Source organism: Lactuca saligna, chromosome 8 (assembly GCF_052625555.1).
Source record: "Lactuca saligna cultivar CGN05327 chromosome 8, ASM5262555v1, whole genome shotgun sequence".
Lineage (NCBI taxonomy): Eukaryota > Viridiplantae > Streptophyta > Magnoliopsida > Asterales > Asteraceae > Lactuca > Lactuca saligna.
This window is the reverse complement of record NC_136424.1, coordinates 115,752,870-115,764,704: the sequence shown is the minus strand read 5'-3', so window position 1 is coordinate 115,764,704 and position 11,835 is coordinate 115,752,870.

Genomic DNA, 11,835 nt, shown 5'->3' with positions numbered 1-11,835 from the left:
TTGTAAGTTTTTGGCTTATTGGGCCAAGAATGTCATTTTTACAAAACGTGGGCTTTTATGCGATTTTAGTGAATACTTGAACCAAAACCAACGTTAAAATAATAAACAAACTAATTTGATCATTTTCTAGGTTATTGGGCCTTAGTGGCCCATTTATATGTTTGAGAGGTCATGTATACTATTTATATGTTAATTGGGCCTCATTGATCCATTAACATGTGCGACAGACCTTGGATACTATTGTGTGCTATTTGGGCCTATAAATACCTTACATGTAAAATGGGCATTAGTTGTCCTTTCATATATATTTCGGGCCCATGTTATATAATCTCATTCCAATTGGGCCTTGAAATGATTTACATGTTTAGCGATGCCTTAATGGTTCACGTACATGGTTTATTGGGCCTGGAATGAGTTTATACTTTTTCTTCGCATAAATTCGATTAACGATCTAGTGAGTTTTGTCGGTTGACACATATTTAGTGTACGATCGTAGCCTGTAGTTATAACCAGAGTCTCTTGGAGGGAGAGCGGGGATTTGTGTATAGATCTATATGGGGATGACACCCCACACCTGAGCTGTTCGCTACCGTTAGACTAACTCAGTCTAGGGTGACGAAAACCTTATAATCAAAATCGGCGTCCAACAACGCCAAGACAGGAGAAATTGTCATTATTTAGTATGGTTATGACGGCTCACTTAGAGTAATTAACGTTATGAAGTTTACGGAAGACCATTCTCTTTTCTCTTGGATTACTCGGAAACATACTCGTACCGGTACTCAACCTCGAGGGTTGGTATGGCAGCCTTCTCTTTTACAAACAACATCGGGTTGTCTGGGAACATTCTCTCTACTTCTCTTTACCCTTTTAGTCAAATAAACAATAACATACAAGCATTAATACAAGATCTGACACAAACATACTAAATAGTTTGTAGAAAATATAGGATTTTTTCTGGTGGTTTCAAAGTTATACAAATCATTTTCACAAGAATGCTTATGAACTCACCAACATTTTTATGTTGACCTTTTTAAATTAACTTGTATTCTCTGGAAACTGTTGAACCATGTTGAACTGAACAAACTAACAGATGTTTAGTTATATTTTGTTTCATCATACTTTAACTATTTGGCATGTAATATTCAATTACAATACTCAATGTAAACTATGAATGTTGTTATATTACATGTTTGATGATGATGATGTTATGTTTCAATTATATACTCTGTAATGATACTACAACAATGAAGTCGCGCAGAAGACCCCGGACGTTTCCGCCGTCTGGTTCGGGGTGTGACAGATTGGTATCAGAGCATTGTTATAGTGAACTAGCATATCTAATCATACATGATATGCAACTATAAATACAATGGGACTAAACAACTCTGAACATAATAATTAAAATACATACCTTTGTGTGTATTTTAGAATAATAACACAACAAGAACCGTAAAAGTCTTTAGAGGATTTGAACATCACTATTAAACTCGGGCAGCTATGTAGTCGTATTGGGGGTGAATGTAGCCTGATCAACTACATTCATTCAAAATATGACCAACACGTGTTTGGGAGTAATTTTGATGGACAATGAATCAAAAACTTAGCATTTAATTATCCAAAGAGCTTATAGAACCAAACCTAAACAAAATTAAATTAGTATAGGAATAATTGGTATGCTATTTGTTTCTAATATTTATACCCCTTCGTGCAATACACTATAGACGAGTATCATTAGCTAGGAAAACCCTACCTCCCTAGTCAGGGAATAGCAGGGTGGATCGACCCAGAGGAAGACCCAGAAAGATACTCAGAGGAAGAACCATAGGAAGAACACGAAGTAAAACTTGTAGATGGACCCGTCGAGTCAGTAGTGGACCTCGAAGAGGAAGAGCCTGAGGGCAATGATGATGATGAATCGGATGCAGAATCCGATGTCATCAATCCTCTATGTAGGGCCAGAGTACCGACTTATCGTATGGGCCCCGGTGGCCCCATGCCCAATGGGCACACGATATTTGGAGATGGAGTCACCAGTAGGGGATACGACCACACTATGGTAGGAACTGAGGTCTCTTTGATCTTAGTCATAGAGGACCAGCTGATCGAGCCCTCCCAGTCATGGTCCGGTGCACCCGAGACGTTGGCAACAAAACTCAGGACACCTAAAATCAAACATACTAAATGTGGTTGCTATTGAGATAGATGAGAGACAAACACAGGAAGTGAACGGAGACTCCCAAGCAAGACAATTAGTTTGGGAGGTACGAATATGAGATACCAAGCGACAAGTAGCTCATCTTCAGGGTGTATCCACTTCATCAGAACCACCACTAGACACTTTCCGCCACAATTAGGATCAAATCCCCCTACCATTTGTTATGATTCTCTTTCGCGTGCTAAGATGGTATTTACTAATGAAGCAATTATGAGTTTTCCTTATTTCATGTTATTGTATGAATTTACTTATATGCACAACCGAAGCTTTGAAACTGCTAGATACTCAAGGATCTCGAAACCCAAATAATATATGAGCTCTAGGGATAGACTTAACATTCATGCCAAATCCACGATTACCTACTACCATAAATACATCATAGGGATGTAGATGTAAACAATTAGAATCATACGACAAGACGCGAAATTTATAGAGTACAACCTGGAATGACATTCACTACTTATGATCTGGCTTATCATCATGCAGCACGAAAATGTCATCCCACTTAAATAACAAGCACACCCATGAGACACCGCTCCTGCAGATGGACTCTAATACATTCCAAGCTGCTATAACAGCGACAGTAACCGCTGCTATGGCACAACTCAGCACAAACAACACCAATAGAGGTGGAAATAGCATCGATAACTCCAGCCGAAGGAACAAGCATGGAAACCAACAAGTGACAGCTTATCAAGGCACACCAAACCCCAAGCTTAAGATTAGGAAGCGAAAGTCTGGAAGTAAGAGAAAGGGACAGCCAACTCAAGGGTTCTCAAAGAAGCGACATGTTGTTGTTCATGCGACCATGACCCCTATTACATCAACATCAGCAAGACCATATGCTGGAAGCCTTCCAAAATGCAACCAGTGCAATTTCAATCATAAGGGAGCTTTCCGGGAGCTGCAATGTAAGAAATTTAACCGAAAGAGTCACACCACCAAATACTGTAGAACTTATCCACGATAGAATCGTCAACCAAACAAAAACAACAACAACCGCAACAACCTTAACTACAACACCAATGATGAGACCAGTCACACTTGCTATGGGTGTGGAGGAACCGGTCACTTCAGGTGGAATTTCCTCAAGGCTAACAATCAAAGAGCAGAAGGATCAGAAATGGTCATGACCTTGGGTCAAGGCGAAGCAGTCCAAGACCCGACAGTTGTTACTGGTACGTTCCCACTTAACAACTCTTTTGCTTGCATCTTATTCATTAGTGGAGTTGAGCGAAGCTTCGTTAGTAACGAATTTGAGCACTTACTATAACAAAAACCAAGAAGATAAACGAAGCCTTCAGGTGAAAATGGCTAATGGGAAAAACTGAATCAACCTAGGATATTTATGTAGGTTACACCTTAACACTAAACAACCATTCATTTCAAATAAAATTTAATGCCAGTAAATATTAGGAGTTTTGATGTGATAATTGGCATGGTTAGGTTAAGCCCCCACCGTGCTAATACTATGTGTCGCGAGAAGGCCGTTTTCCGTCACCTTCCCAATCATAAAACTCTAATAATCCATGGTGATAAACCTGGCGGGAATACTCATCCTATCTCGTGCATCAAGGCACAGAAGTTCCTGCACCAGAAGAACTACGTTTTCCTCGCTCTTGTTGTGGAAATGACCAAGAAAGAAGTAAGCATACAAGGTATTCCAGTAGCATGCGATTTTCCGGATGTATTTCTCGAGGAACTTTCGGGAATATCACAGAGAGACAGGTCAAACTTCGAATCGACCTCATACCGGGAGCCACATCATTTGCCAATTCACCCTACAGATTAGCTTCCACTGAAGTTCATGAGTTATCCAGTCAATTAAGAAAGTTATTGAGCAAAGGATTCATCAGACCAAGCTTTTCACCTTGGAGAGCTCCAGTCTTGTTCATCAAGAAGACGGATCCTTAAGAATGTGCATCGATTTTAGGGAATTGAATAACCTTACTATCAAAAACCGATACCTACTCCCTCAGATTGACGACCTATTTGGCCAGCTCCAAGGAATTAGTTACTTATCTAAAATAGATCTAAGAACCAGTTATCATCAACTTCGAGTTCGAGAAGAGGACATTCCAAAAACTGTTTTCCGAACTTGTTGCGACCATTTCAAACTCGTTGGGATACCCTTAGGTCTAACGAATGCTCCCACAGTATTCATGGACCCCACAAACTTAATTTTCCCAACCATTCCTAGTCAGAATTTTTATTATTTTTCATCAATAACATACTCATCTGTTCATGAAGCAAGAACAAAACACTGTCAACACCTACGACCGGCGTTGGAAATCATGAAAGCTGGAGAATATCGCGGACAAGCACTACGTGGATCGAGATAACGGAATTACTTCAAGACTTCGACAGTCACTTCAGAAGGCTATGGGAACACAACTAGACATGAGCATTGTTTACCATCCTCCAACCAATAGCCAAAGCGAACAGACCATTCAACCACTCGAAGTCATTCTCCAAGTCTGGGTGTTTAAATTCAGCGAGTCATGGGATACCCGGTTGCCCTTGATTGAATTCTCATACAATAATAGCTATCGCACGAGCATCAAGGTTGCTCCTTTCGAGGATCTTTATGGTCGTAAGTGCAAATCACTCGCTAATACTCTCATGGGACCAGAAAACCATTCGCGAAACGACAGAGAAGATAATCCAAATAAGAAGTGGACTTCAAGCATCATGAGACAGACAGAGGAGTTATGCTGACAAATAACGAAAACCACTGGAGTTCCAAGTTGGTGGTTGGGTACTATTGAAAGTCATTCCATAGAAAGGAATAATTCACGTTAGGAAATGGAAAAACTAAACTCGTGATACATTGGACCATTCGAGATTCTTGCCCAGATTGGTCCAATGGCTTATAAGCTGCAGCTGCCTATAGAGCTTAGCAACGTACACCCCGTGTTCCACGTTTCAAATTTGAAAAAGTGCTTATCTGATGAAACACTCGTCATACCTTTAGAAGAGATAGAAGTAAACAAGAATGGAATTCACCGAAGAACCAATCGAAATCATGGATAGAAAAGTTAAGTGTGCGAAGCAGAGCCGCATTCCAATTGTGAAGGTTCGATGGAACGCTAAGTGCAGACCGGAATTCACATGGGAACACGAATACTAGGTGAAGCAGAAGTACCCTCACCTATTCTCTCATTCATGAACCTATCTTTCGAAAGAATTTCGGGACAAAATTCCCTCTACCGGGGGGATGATGTCACAATTAGCACTTTTGTAGGAAAAATTCTATTCTCATGTAAACATCATCCATTGTAAAAGCTTGTACTCTAAGTGAATATTATACTCTATGCTCGTTCAAATACATCTCATATGTTCAAATAAGGGTTGGAAACCCTATAAATCTCGGCTCAAGTTCATTAGGGAGTATGATTCTCTTATTGGTCCTAACGGACCAATAAATCATCAATTCGATTATATTGGGCCTAAGGGGCCAATAAATCATTAATTCGATTATATTGGGCCTAAATACCCTCATTGGGTTCAAAATGGACCCAATTCATTAACGGTTAATAATTATATATATATATATATATATATATATATATATATATGTATAAGTTACATAAAAATGAAGAGTCTTCACTTTTATGAGCTACTAACTCATAAGTTATGAAATGAAGAGTTTTGAGTAGTTTCAAAACTTGCCCTCAAGTTTTGGAATTTGTAAAGTTGCACATTTAAGATTACTTTAATTCCAAACCCTTAGAGTTTTAATAGTTAAAATTCAACCCTTATACTATTATAACATTAATGGTTAATAACTATCTATATAACTATATATATATATATATATATATATATATATATATGTGTGTGTGTGTGTGTGTGTGTATGTGTGTGTATATATATATATATATATATATATATATATATATATGTATATATGTATATATATATATATATATGTATAAGATCAAGTCGTTTTACCATTAGTAGGCCTCATTCACGAAGCCGGTCTATAAAGAGGTATAAGATTGTTGCCTATAAAATGGCAGCTTAATGAGTGTCCACTCTCACCCACCGCTTCCTTGATCGGTGGAGGTCGTTAGTCGAACGGGTAGGACAATGAATTTAATTTTCATTAAAAGTATGATGATTATTATAAAATCACTAAATGTTTTATAATTCTCAATCTCAGTTACTTTAGGAAAATGTGAATATGGTGCTAACCCATGAAATTCAGACTTTGTACCTTACCAAGTCAATGGTGGAGCTTGTGTGGGTAACCAGCACACTAACTTGGATTAGATAGGATAACAAAGGGTGACTTAATGTTTATCATAGATCGGTGAAGCATGATTAGGCAACCGAAACATTGATTAGGTGATAATATTAAGGGTACCAAGTGAATTTGCAGGGTTATTCACACCTTGTTTTCTGATCCTTGGCATCCCAAATACAAAACTTGAAGGGCACATTCGAGATTGAAACATGCCATTGAAAAAGTTCAATGAATCTCAAAAGAACCTAGGAATTTCAAAACCAATTAAAACCTAATTATTTATTTTGTTTTCATGGTGGAAATTGGTGAATCGTCTTTCACCTACCGTCAAGTATGTTATGGCTTAGATTACGACATCTCTCTTCTAAGTTATAATATATTGTTTTGGGTTCTAGCCTTAATGTTACATTTGGGTGTTTTATTAAGGACTCTGTATATCAAATCTAAACTTGATTTCTTCTTTTCAGATGTCTTCCAACAACAATGCTTCGGGCTCAAACCCTACAAGCTCCTTCTCTCTCATGAACCTTTGTGGGAGAGTCATCTTTGATGGCACAAACTTTATGAATTTGATCTGTAACATAAGGATGGTCACTCGTTACGAGGACAAGGAATATGTCTTCGATAAGGAGCTTAAGGAAATCGATGAGTCCACTGCTACTCATGAGGAGATCGCTGAATTCAGGACACATGAGAGAGAAGCCACTAAAGTGGCATGCATCATGATGGCCACAATGTCAGCCGAGCTCCAAAAGTCCTATGAGGACTATTACCCTTTTGAGATGCACTAGGATTTTATGGAAAGGTACCATCAAAGTGCTCGTCAAGAGCGGTATGAAATAATCTCATCCATGATCACAAGCCGAATGAAGGATGGTGAATCGATCACGGGCCACATGCAAAAGATGCAAAGGTATGTGGGCCGTTTGCTAAAACTGAATGTTAACTTTTCTGAGGAGTTGGCAGTTGGCATCATTTTGCACTCCTTACCTTCTTGTTATGAACAATTTCGAATTACATACCACATAAACAAGGAGGAAGTTACTCTTAGCAAACTTCAGGGACTTTTGAAGACTGCAGAACGTGGTCTTAATGGTAAGTCGGTTGTTACTTCTACTCCTACTCCTACAACTACCTCTATTTTGGCTATCGGTCAAGGCAAAGGGAAAAAGAGGAAGACCCTTTTGAATGGTACCAAGGGAAATTATCTTAAAGGCTCCTCATCTAGAACTAAAAGTGGTTCTATCACTCCTTCTGCGAATTCCAAAGAGATTGAATGCTTCTATTGCCAGACTAAGGGGCACGGGAAGCGAAACTGCCCAAAATACTTGCAAGATGTCAAGGATAGGAAAGTAAAACCATCCCATGCAAGTATATATACTATATTGTCTAATAGCTCACCATATTCTAACTCTTGGGTCCTTGATACAGGTTGCGGTATTCATATATGTTCTTATTTGCAGGGCCTAAGAATAAGTGAGGATGTGGAGCATGGGAAGATAAACCTAATCATGGGGAATAGGAAGGTTTCGCTTGTTACCGAGATTAGAGTTTATACTTTGTTGCTAAGTAGTGGGTTAAAGTTAGATTTAAATAAATGTGTTTACTTGTCTGAAATGGTGAGGAATATTATTTCCTTTCATGATTTGTACAAACAAGGGTTTACCTTTTCTTTTGATAATGAATATGGTAGTATTATGCTTTCTTTAATAATGTTCTTTGTTTTAAAACATTACCTTGTGATGGTGTGTATGAAACTGTGTCAGTTGTAGATAACCTAGGAAATAATGTGTTGTGTATTGATTCTTCTACTAGCTTGGATAAAGCATCATTATGGCATTGTTGTATTGGTCATGTATGCAAGAAACACATAGGCCAAATCCAAAAGGATGGATTCTTGGAGTCATTTGACCTAAAGTCAGATGATAGTTGTGAGTCTTGTTTGCTTGCGAAAATGATAAAATCACCCTTTACTGGTTCTTGTGCAAAGGGTGAGGGTTTGTTGGACCTTTTACATATTGATGTATGTGGCCCTTTCAAAACCACCACAAGGGATGCTAATCGCTATTATATGACTTTTACTGATGGTTTTAGTAGATATGGTTATGTCTAGTTAATCAAGCATAAGTCAAAGAGTTTTGAAAAGATTAAAGAGTTTAAATAGGAAGTAGAAAATCAATTGGGCAGGACCATTAAGATCCTTCGATCCGATCGAGGTGGTGAGTATTTTAGTACACAGTTCCTCGACTATCTTAAGGAGTGTGGGATTGTCTCACAATTGACACATCCCAGGACACCACAGTTGAATGGTGTGGTTGAGAGGCATAATCAGACCTTGTTGGACATGGTTTTCTCCATGAAGAGTCGAGCTTCGCTACCAATCTCTTTTTGGGGGTATGCCTTAAAGACTTCCGCCCATATCCTTAATCTAGTCCCTACAAAGAAAGTTACCATAACACCTCATGAAATGCGGACTGGGAAAGTTCTCAATTTGGACCACATCAAGATTTGGGGTTGCGAGGCTTTTGTGAGACGCGAGACTCAAGATAAGCTCGAACCTCAAAGTAAGAGGTGTATTTTTTAATCGGCTACCCACATAAATCCTTTGGTTACCTCTTTTACAGACCCATTGAGAATGTGGTCTTTGTGGCAAGAAGAGGGGTCTTGAGAGAGAGAGAGAGAGAGAGAGAGAGAGAGTTCATAAGCTAAGGAAATAGTGGGAGGCAAATTGACCTTAAAGAAATTCAAGAGTCAAGTGATGAAGGAACCTCAAATCCTAGCAGTCAACCTAAGGTGGAAACTCTTGTTGATCCAGTTGATGAGTCTGTACCTCTGAGGCGTTCCACGAGGGATAGGAATGCACCTGAGCATTACTATGGTTTCCATATTACTACGGAATGTGATACATTTATCAGTGATAGTAAACTAGTAAATTTGGATGAGCCTAACAACTTGAAGGAAGCCATGGTAGGCCCAGAGTCTGCTAAATGGAAGGAGGCTATGAACAGCGAGATACAATCCATGTATGACAATCAATTTTGGAACTTGGTTGGCAATGTACCCGACCGTAAGACAGTCGGGTGCAAGTGGATCTTCAAGAAGAAGACTAACATGGATGGTAAAGTGCATACTTATAAGGCGCGACTAGTTGCGAAGGGTTTTACTCAAACTCAGGGTACTGTTTATGATGAAACCTTCTCACCGGTAGCGAAGATAAAGTCTATTAGGTCATGGTAGCCATTTCTGCATTTCATGATGTCACAACTAGCATTCCAGCTAGGAAATTCGGTACTCTTGTAAACATTATATACTGTAACTCGTAACCGTAATTCATGTTATGCTTGAAGTTCAACCTATGGAAACAAATTCAAACCTTGATTCATCAAGTTGAAAACCCTAAACATCCCGGTTTAAGCTCATTATGGACCAGAGTTTTCTTATTGGGTCTAATGGGCCAATAAGCCTTCAATTTGACTTTGTTCGGCTTAGAACCATCAAATGGCCCATAATTGGACCCACATTCATGAAACCTAACCTGTTGGGCCATCGTGGGCCTAAAATGGAATGTTGTACCTCTTTTGGGCCTTATTGTACCATAACACATCCAATGAACCCTAATGGGCCATAAATCAATTCTTATATAAAAAATATTTGGTTCGTGAGCTACCCTAAGGGCCCATTGGACTGTAAGTTTTCCTTATGGGCCTCATAAATTCGAGCCAAGGCAAGAATGGGCCAAAGTGATTCCTTTTCTCCTCCCTTAGCCCAATTTGTCCCAACAATAATAATAATAATAAAGAAAAAAAAGAGAAAAGAAGTATTATGGGGAGAGTTGACTTTGGGAGGTACCACCTCCATATTATTCTTCATACTTCCATGCATGGACCAACATGTATCCATAAGGGTCATTTCACTCCTCTCTCCCCTCTCTCTTCTTGTTTCGGCCGAAAACACACAACACACACATACACATTTCATCCATTTGGGGCTAAAAATGGCATAATAGCCAAATATCGAACTAAATCAGTAATTAAAACAAGTATGGGGTTGCAAACGGCCTTAGTTTTAAATTCGAGACTAAAAATGTAAATTTTTGGATTTTGGGTCAAAAATATAAAACTTTCAAAAATCGGGTCAAAACCGTAAAATTTTTGTAAACAAGTGGCTGAAGATGTTCAAATTTTATAATTTAGGCTGAAATCCTATTTTAATAAGTGTTTTGGGCCGAAAATGCCAGAGAATAAATTCAAGAACCAAAAATGTCACTTTTCATTTAAAAGGACTAAAAATGTCATTCTATTTAAAAAAGGTTGAAATTGTAACTTTTGATGAGGAACGGGCTGAAATGTCCAAATAAACATTTTTGATCAAATACGTCAAGAATACAATAAGTTATAACTCATTGATACGAAGTATATATATATATATATATATATATATATATATATATATATATATATATATATATATATATATATATATATATATATATATATATATATATATATATACTAGCAGCGTACCCGCGCAAAGCGGCGGGGTGTGTAAATTCTTTCGGTGATATGTTTCTTCTACAAAAATGTTATGTTACAAAAGAAAGTACATGTCGAAAACAAAATAATCAAACTATGGTGTTATTTGAGAAATGAAGTCATTTTTTGTTCCTAGATGGTGGGCTTTATAGCAGATGAGTGAACAAAGAGGTATATTCGATTGGAGGGATATTTGAATCAACATGCTAAATTTAAGGATATCTAAAAGAGTTCAAAATTTGAATGAATCCGGGATTTGAGGGAACAATATCAAATTGTTGAGAAATATAAGGAGATTTAATGATAAATATTTGAATTCAAAATGTGGTTAAGATTTAATATTATTTTATTAATGTTTACTTGTACTATCAGCTTCATTATTTGGACGTCTTAAAAAAATATTATTATTATAATCAATCTATTTTTAGAAATAGTTAGATTTCTTTTATAAGATAGTAAAGATATATATATATATATATATATATATATATATATATATATATATATATACACACACACACACACCATATTATTGTTATAAATCGAACATCGGGTGATTTTGCTTCGTAATTAAATAATCAGAGTAAAACAAATCCTATGTTACAAATTATAGACACACAAATACACACTATGATAATAGGGCCCATTCTTCCCTATTTATGCTTATTGGGCCTTCGTGACCCAATTACATAATCTTTGGGCCCATTATAATTAGAAAATGTTTATCGGGCCTTGGTGGCCCAATTATATGTTTGGTATAACTTCATTAGCTTTTTAAATGCTATTGGGCCTCAGTGGCCCATTTGCATTACTAATGTGGTCCCAAATACTCATCA